Source organism: Nelumbo lutea, chromosome 1, assembly GCF_056320005.1.
Source record: "Nelumbo lutea isolate HS-2025 chromosome 1, American lotus-T2T, whole genome shotgun sequence".
In the NCBI taxonomy this organism is placed as follows: domain Eukaryota; kingdom Viridiplantae; phylum Streptophyta; class Magnoliopsida; order Proteales; family Nelumbonaceae; genus Nelumbo; species Nelumbo lutea.
Window position 1 is genome coordinate 210213037 of NC_142684.1, and position 9464 is coordinate 210222500.

The following is a 9464-nucleotide window of genomic DNA, read 5'->3' on the forward strand; positions in this document are numbered from 1 at the left end:
CTCGATTGTGGTTAAGCAGAAGAGTCTTATGTTCATCGGTTGAGGAACTTAAGTTTTCCTTGTTTTGGCTAGATTGTGGTTGGACCCGGTTTGATGGGTAAACCAAATAGTTTAGGATTTATATCATCGCCTATGCGGGATGAGGGTCGCGTCTTTTCGTCTTCTTGAGGTTACGCGCGTACAAAGTGTAGCGTTTCATCTAGACTGCTGGTTACGTTTAATCTGAACCATTGGCAGTCTCTTTATCAGGGTAAGTGTGTGAGCCATTTCACTTTGTCAATTTGAGTGAGAGCGAGCTTGGTTTGGCAGGTGCTTAGTCCTTGACAGATGCTTCAACTGTTCCATGGTCTTCGACATTGGTAAGATGTCCTCTTCATCTTTCTCTTCATCCTCTTCCTACTCTTCTTGCTCTAGTAATTCGTCAGGTAGTGAGTCTGAGCTGGGGTCTCATCCAGAGGCTATTGTGCTCATGGTCCACAAGATCGATGCCCATGAGGCTGTGATTGAGGGACATGGAGACGAGGGTGCCACAACGGAGGAGGCTGGAGTTCCCAGGAGGCTGAGGTCAGGGAAATCGACAAGGTTGATGTCAATGTAGAGATAGTGTCCGAGGAGAGACCTAGCACTTCTTTGCGGTTTGGCGATTGTTTTGCTTCTTCCCCTATAGCTTAACACCTCGGGACCTAGCTCGTATTAGAGAGTTGTACTACATTCCCGAAGAGTACAAGATAAGGTGTCTCAGAGTAGGTAAATGGGCAACTTTAGCTCACCCTGGCGAGCTTTGTATTTATGAACATAACCTGATAGTCGGGATGAGGTTTCCTTTGAACGTTGAGATTGTAACTATGCTGAGGTGGCACCGCATCCAAGCTTGTCCAACCCATGCCAAATTCCTTTAGGCACCTCGTCGAGCTCCTCCGCTATTGCATGATCCATGACGTGGACATCACCCTGCCAATGTTCACGTATTTTCTACACTTGAAGAAGCATCGGCAGGGCTACTACATTTCTCAACTTGGTAGAATACCAAGGTGCTCGTGGGGGCCCCCTCTTTGGTGAAGCACTAAAAAGTGGGGTTCTTCTTCATGCACTGCCAGGGGGGCAGGCTGTTCCCTACCGAGCTGTCAGTCCCAAAGAGTAAGGTGAAGGTGCCAACCGAGGCTGAGCTGTCCAGAGAGGAGTTGGTGGCCATCGACGGATTGCGGGGGTGCATGTACAAGAATAGACCTCGTCTGTTGTCTTCCTCAACATTGACTAATCGTTGTCTTTCATTTGGTAGACATTATCATGGCTGTTAGTGAAGAGGAAAGGGTGCGACATATGTAGGCTGTTGCGCTGTGAAAGGCGGCTGCATAGTTGTCGGGGGCAGCTCAGCAGTAGCGACGCTTCGGCAGTGACTACTCCTCGGAAATTGAAGAGGCCGAGGCCTGCGAAAGGTGACATAGTGGAGGTCGGCTCAGAGGGGAGGCATCTGCAATGCGCACGACAACAAGTTGCATCCTAGGGGAGCCTCGAGGTTCCACCCTCCTTGACTTTAGTGGAAGGAGTCGATGTCTACTGCTCGAGCTGGAGCATCCCCTTGGAGGATACTTTGGAAACCGAGGGTATCCCCGAGTAGTTGGCTCAGGGTATTTTGTTGCCAGGTAGTCGCAAGGAGACCTGTGACTACACAAGTGGAGTGTTGGAGAGTGTGACCATCCACAAACCCATTATGGTATCGTACTTTTACCTCCTTTTCTCTTCTTTGGTTTTTCTTGCTGTGCTCATTGACTTGGTGTTTTTCAAGCCATTTGCGCTGTGATGACATTAGTTGATCAAATGCATGGTCTTTGGTAGATGGTCGAGGCATGGGAGTTGGAGAACTCTCTATTGAATGCAGAGATGGCCGAACTAAAGAAGGCCATGGCGGGAAAGGACAACAACCTGTGGAAGGAAAAGGGCCGGGTGTGTGAGCTCAAGGAGGCCCATGACAAGGTGCGAAAAGTGGCTGATAAGGCTGAGGTGAAGCTATTCCATGCCGAGGAGGAGGCGATCGTGAAGTATAAGAAGTTTGAGGCATTCCAGATCTAGCTCGACAATATGCTACTAACTCTTGGAAGATCTGTTTTGCACGGTGTGAAAGGAGTCTTGTACTTGTACCTCGAGGTGGTGGTCGTGGTGGAGAAGTTGGGCCCTTTTGACACCAAGGAGGGCACAAAGAGCAAGCCACACAACCAAATCCCGGAGTGTCCCTGAGGAGCAAACCTATGCCGACGATGTGGCTGAAGAGAGTTGATGATGGCAGTCGTCTACCCATTTCTCTTTTTTTTTTTTTTTTTTTTTACTTTGATGTATTTAGCTCAGTACGCTGAGCTTTCCAACATTGTATTAGACTTGAATGTTAATGGAAATTTCCCTTTTTGTCGACCAACCTCTATTCAGTATTCATTTGATTTTGATCGATAGGTTAAGTGGACCCACTTCAGGTTCTTGGATGGCCTGAGCAGTTTTGAGCTCTTGCTCTTTGCACGGGGGAGCTTGGTTGCCGAAGTTTTTCCAAGCTCTCAATCACCGCGGTATGGAGCTCGGTGGCAATTGGTTTAGTAGAGGCACTCATGCTTTTTTTGGCTTGCGCTGGTCGAAGTGTTTCCAAGTTCTCAGTTGTCACGGTAAGGAGTTCGGTGAAACTTGGTCTCGTTCTAATCTTGGCACTGGGCTAGCTGTTGTCTTTGGCTGGCTCTGTCCCATCATCAAGATGGGTAGGTGTTCAAGAGTCTTTGGTGAAGCTAACTTCAAGCATAGAGTTCAGTACCCACCCTTCGTCCATGTGTGGAGGCACCATTCTCGTTGTGCCTAGTTAGGGCTAGTTTGTTGTGGGGCCTCAACCATTCAAGGTTGGCTGGGTCTTTGACGAGGTTGTTGCATTTTTGAGGCCATCTAAACTCCGCTCGGTCAATTCATGTGGTGGACCTGTGTGAGCATGCAGTGATCTCGTGTCCTTAGTTGTTGAAGCTTGGTTGAGCTAGTGTGTGCAATGCTTTCGTGTGTGTGTGTGTAGTGGATCTATGTTTAAAGAAGATAAACTTTATTGATCGAACTGGCATACAAGGGTTGTTTCTTGACACAAATTATAGGTAGTACATTCTTAGGTTCCCAACGTTCCAATTCCTTGGTATAGGTCTTCCGTTGAGGTCCTCCAACTTGTAAGAGCTCGGTTCGAGCACTCTAATCACTTTGTTCCTTCTCAATTTGGCCCAAGTTTCCCTTTCTTGGTTCAAGTAGGATGAATTTGCGAAGGACGAGCTATTGTGCTACCATCCTGATATGTGCTCTAATGCAAGCTTCTTTTACCAAGTCGAGCTCAGCTTGAAGGTCCTTATTGTTCGTCTTGTGATTGTAGAGCATTGTTCGAAGTGTGGGGGACCCAATCTCTATGGGGATCATCACCTCGACTCTGAACACTAGGCTGAATGGGGTCTCCCCAGTAGTTGTCTTTAGTGTAGTCCTATAGGCCTAGAGGATGCTCGACTCAGTATCTCTTCCACCCATCTAGCTTTGGCCTTGTTGAGTCTTGTCTTTAGACCATGCAACAAAGTTCGATTAGTCACTTCGGTATGTCCGTTGCTCTTTGGTCGGTGTACTACTATTGTCCAATGGTCTATTTTGAGCCTGACGCAGAAAGCTTTGAACTTCCTATCAATGAACTTAGAGTCATTGTTAGTGATGAGCACCCAATGGATGCCGAAGCAACAGATGATGTTCCTCCAAAAGAAGCCTTGGGCATTTTGTGTGGTGATGCGTGCCAGTGGCTCGACTTTGACCCACTCTGTGAAGTAATCTATGGCTTCGAGAAGGTACTTCTTTTGTCTGGCCGTGGTGGGGAAGGCTTTGAGGATGTCCAATCCCCACTGAGCGAAGGACCACAGGCTAGGATTGGCATTAGAGGGGCTGCTGGTTGGTGATGTAGCTTTGAGTGCCTTTGACAACAGTCACACTTTTGGATGAGCTGAGCTGCATCCTGTTTCATAGTGGGCCAGAAGTAACCCTACCAAAGTGCCTTGTAAGCTAGGGTCCATGCACCGGGTGGTCTTTGCAAATACCTTCGTGTATCTCCCCAAGGACATAGTCAGCTTCGCTTGGGGGAAGACACCTCACATAGGGAAGAGTGTGTGGCTTTTGATCGAGCTGATCCTAAATGAGGCAGTACCAAGATGGCCTGTGAGTGAATCTCTTTGCTTCGGTCTGATATTCGGGTAAGGTGCCGTCTTGTAGGTAGCACAAGATTGGGTCCATCCACGATGGTTCTTGTTGCATTGGGAGGACCACCAAAGCTATTTATGAGATGTTAGGCTATGCTAGGGTGACCATCCTGATTGTAGTCCCGAGGTTGTTCCGCGGTGAGTTTGTAAGCTTGGATAGGGCATCGGCTCGAACATTTTCAGCCCTAGGTATTTGTTGTATGGAAAAGTGCTTGAACTAGGCGATGAACACTTGCACCTTCTATAGATAATTCAACATGGTGCGTTATCGTGCCTCAAACTAGCTGATGTCTTGGCTCACTACTCGCTGGGAGTCGCTGAAGGCTTCAATTCGCTTTGCTTTGACACCCCGTGCAAGTTGAAGTCCGACTATCAGGGCTTCGTACTCCACCTGATTATTTGACACTCTGAATTTGAACCATAGTGCATGCTCGAGAATGGTGTCGTCGAGTTTGAAGAGTATGAAACCAACATTGCTCCCTTATCGGTTGGACAATTCGTCGACATGGAGAGTCCAAGCATGGGGGGCCTTCAGTTGGATCCTGGACTGAGAACGTGCATTTGACCAAGAAGTCGATCAAGGCTAGGGCTTTGATGGCGGGCCAAGGTGCATAGTTAATGTCGAACTCGCTCAGCTCCTTGCTCCACTTGATCGTCCGTCTTGACGTTTCTAGCCTTTGAAGTACTTGCTTCAATGGTTGGATGGTCAGGACTTGCATGTTGTGTGCTTCAAAATAGGGCTTGAGCTACTTGGCTAAGGAGACAAGGGCCAACGTGACCTTTTCTATGTTCAAGTATCATGTCTCTATGTCCGTGAGGACCTTGTTGGTGTAGTAGATCGACTTCTAGACCTGACCTACTTCCTTTACCAAAACCGATCTTACTACCTCATCCCCAGTAGAGAGGTAAACCAGGAGTTGGTTGTCAAGGTTCAATCCATTGGAAATCTTTCACCTTCTTTAGCACTTTAAAGAATGGTTGGCATCGGTCTACGGACTTTAACATTAATCTGCTTAGCGCAACTATTCAGCCTGTGAGACGTTGCACCTCTTTGTGTGTCCACAGTGACTGCATGTCTAGGATTGCTTGGATATTCTCCTAGTTTGCTTTGATTCCCCTCTGTGTGACCATGAAGACCAAGAACTTGCTAGATCTGACGTTGAAGGTGCATTTCATTGGATCCAGCTTCATGCCATACTGTCTAAGGAGGCCAAAGACTTCCTCCAAGTTAACCAGGTGTTGCTCTACTTTCTTACTCTTCACTAGCATGTCGTCTACGCATGCCTCCATGGCCTAGCCAAGCTGTTCCTTGGAGATATGATTCACCAGCCTTTGATAAGTGGTGTCGGCGTCTTTGAGGCCAAAGGGCATGATCTTTTAGTAGTAGAGACCTTTGTCCATGATGAAGGCGGTCTTCTCCTGGTCGTTTGGGTGCATATGGATTTGATTGTAGCTAGAGAAGGCACCCATAAAACTTAATAGCTTGTGCCTTGTTGTTGCATCGATGAACTGGTTGATCCTTGGTAGGGGGAACCTGTTTAGGTTGGTGAAGTCGATGTAGATTCTCTACTTCCTGTTGGCCTTTTTCACCACCATTACGTTTGCCATCCAATCCAGGTAAGTCACTTCTTGGGTTAAGCCAATGTCTAATGGCTTTTGCACTTCTCGTTGATCACTTTCCACCATTCAAAGGTGAAGCTCCTCTTCTTTGCCTTACAGGTTGGTACCATGGGTTGGTATTAAGTCAGTGGGTTATAACTCTAGGGTCGACCCCTGGCATCTCTACTGTAGACCATGCAGACACATCGGCATTGGCTCTTAGAAACTGAACAATGTTGTCTTTGAGTCACCGTCGAAGAGGGGTACTTGGATGAGGTCTTCCATGGGCCGGCTGCGCTGCGTTCGTAGCTCGTCTCTAAGGTTTAAGCTATTTATGATGAGTGCTTCGTTGGCATGAGGTCCTCTGTTGCAAGCAGTTACGTAACATTGTCTCACCATCCACTGGTCACCTAGAGCAATGCCTACCCCATATGGTGATCGAGGCTCACAGTGCACACAATGTTGACTGGACAAGGATGGTATTGTATGGGGACAAGACATGAATGACGATGAAATCCACCATTACCGTGTTGGTAATGAGGTCGTCGCTTATCAGTAATGGCAAGGCAATCTTCCCCTGAGGTATTAGCGAGTCTCTAGAGAAGTGTTGATTAGTTGCAAGTTGTCTTTTACTTTGTCGAGCTGCTCAAATGCTTCTTCAGAGATCCTTCACACTTCGAAGTTGGCGATCTCTATGGATATCACTAGAGCATCATCGTGCGGTACTTGCACCCCCTTGGGGTCATCGTTAGTGAAGGTGATGGCGATGTCCTACTTCGGCCTCTTCGGTTCCCTATCATCAATCTAGTGTAACCGAGCGTAAGCCTTCTGGGCCGAGCTGAGGCCATCTTGCCTAAGATGATGGTGATAACCCCAACTAGGGGAGCTCAGGCTGCAGGCGCTTCAACGTGGCTGTGCTCTTCTCTAGGCTTCTTCTCCTTGATGCCAATGAACCTGTCGAGGTATCGATGCCGGATGAGGTCTTCTAAGTGGTGGCGGAGGTCACAAAAACACTTGGTCTCATGGTCGTGGTCCTGATGAAAATCACAATACTTGAACAAGTCATGTGATGAACCTACAATTTATCTATATTTTATGAGGTTTTTGCATGAAATTTTATGCTGGTTTAATTAGATTTTGTCCTATTTTAGCTTGATTGCAAGAAAGATTTCGGAGGGAGCACTCTAGAAGGTTCATGAGGGGTGTAATACACCTAATTCTAGAGACTTCAAGAAGGGGCAAGTGCCCCCTTGAAAAACTATATAAGGAGGCCTCTAGGAGGGGGGAGAGGTGTTCAATTGCTTGAGAGGAAGGCTCTCCCACTCTTAGAGGTTCGGCCACCTTGAGAGAAGAGAAGAGAAGAAGGCTAGGCGCAAGGAAGAAGAAGAAGAAGGGCTGAAGGAAGTTCAAGACAAGCAAGCTAGAAGAGAAGGTGAGTTCGAATTGAGGGTTTGTGATTCAAAGATCTTTTGTAATAAATCAATTGTAGTTTCATTCTCTTTTGATTCGAATTCAGTTTCTTTGTTATATTTTCTTTCTTCTTTCTCCTTTTTTTCCATTCTTCCTTGATGTATTTCAGCTTGTAAAATTTCAGTTCAGCAATCTAATTCTTTTTGATTCATTCAAATGGTCATGAATTGTACTTGAAGTTTCTTGAATAAGGGTATTATTGCAGATTAATTCGGCCAACTAACCTTCAAAACTCAGATTTGAATTCTCAGATCTGAGATTGCAAGATCTGAATTGCTTGAAAGAGAATTTAGATCTGCAATTTTCAGATTGGCCGAATTAATCTACAGCTTGGAATTCCTAGAGTGCTTGAGAGAGACTCTAGGAATTCAGATCTACTATTCAAGAACTGAATTGAGTGCAAGGTTAGAGATAACTTGCACAATTCAGTTGGTGATCAATTCAGATTTGAATTGATGCCTTAGAAGTGTTTGAAGAAATGCATGCATGGGGATTAGATTCTTGCTAGAGATAGAAGAACCGTCACTCATGCATAGGATGAACATGCGCTTGAGAGAGGCTGTTCATGACCTTGGGGTTTCACCAAACCAAGGCTCAATCATGATTTATTCGAATGATCCAAATTGATAGATTGCTGAATTCTGAGATTGACATTTACTGCTTACTCTTCTAACCTGATTTGAAGGCAATTGGGCCAATGATTTAGATAGATTTTAAATTAGGATTTTTTAGCTTTCATTAAAGTTTTGATTTATTTGTTGATCAGATAAGAAGTGCTCAATTTAGTATTGTTAATTGTTTCCTAAATCCTCGTGGAAACGATACTTCACTCACTACTTTATTACTTGAACGGCTAGTGCACTTGCTAGTGTCACAATGAGCCACACATCAAGTTTTTGGCGCCGTTGCCGGGGATTTATAGAAGCAATATTAGGAAACATTGAGCATTCTTAATCTGGTATCATTCAACATTGCATTCATAGTTGGTTTAATTTGCTTAATTTTACATTTTAGCTTTGAATGCAACTGGTGTACTACTGTAGTTATGTTTCTTCTTTCTTAAGTAGATTACTTTCTTTTTTTGGTTTCAGTTTCATTTTAATAAAGGCATATTTGATTTCTATTCAATCTTGGTGTTGTTCCCTTCAAAAAGAAAAAAAAAAGAAAAAAAATTCACAAAAACATGAGTGTTGCAGATCTGAGTTGCATTCGGCACTCAGATCAGCAGATTTTAGATCTACAGCACTCAGCCGAAAAGAATTGCTTGTGTTTCAGCCTTTTATTTCTTTTTCCATTACAATATATATATATATATATATATATATATATATATATATAATGAAAAAAAAGGAGATCTTTTGAACAACAAGAGGAGCAATTGAGAATTCAGATTTGAGTTCAGATCTGAATTCTGCTATTGCAGAACTGCTCAGTTCAGATCTGAGTTCCTCTGAATTCAGACCTGAACTGATGCAATTTTGAGGGGAATTGGGTGTCATCACCACCCCAATTCACCCTAGGGCACTTCTGCTATTCCCCAAAAACAATTTGGTAGCAATGACTGAAGGTAAGGCAATTGAGAATTCAGATCCAAACTCAGACTTGAGTTCAGATCTGAATTCTGCTGTTACAGATCTGCTCAGTTCAGATCTGAATTCCTCTGAACTCAGATCTGAACCGATGCAAGTTTGAGGTGAATTGGGTGCCATCACTACCCCAATCCACCCTATGATACATCCAACCTGCCTCAAGGGTGAATGGATAGCAAGGAATGAGAGAAATTCAAATCTGAAATGCAGTTGATATGATGTGAGGACTGAACTGATAGAGCATACTATGAATTCTGGGTGGACTGAATTCTTGGCTTTACCCACTTGTACCCAACCTAAATTTGCTGAGGATGTGTGTTTGGATTGAATAATTGTGATGCCTCAAATATTCAATGAAAGCAGCAGTGCATTCCACTAGCATTCAGAGCTGTAGCATGGTTGCTACAGTACAACAATTAGCATGAAACTCCACTGCTGATCTAGTTAGCTCTCTTTCCCATTGATGATCTACTTCATATTTGATTGCTGATTTAGTGTAGCTGGTAGATGTAGTTCTTCAGATCTGCACACACTCACATCAAATTTTTAGCTCTGCATACATTGCTGA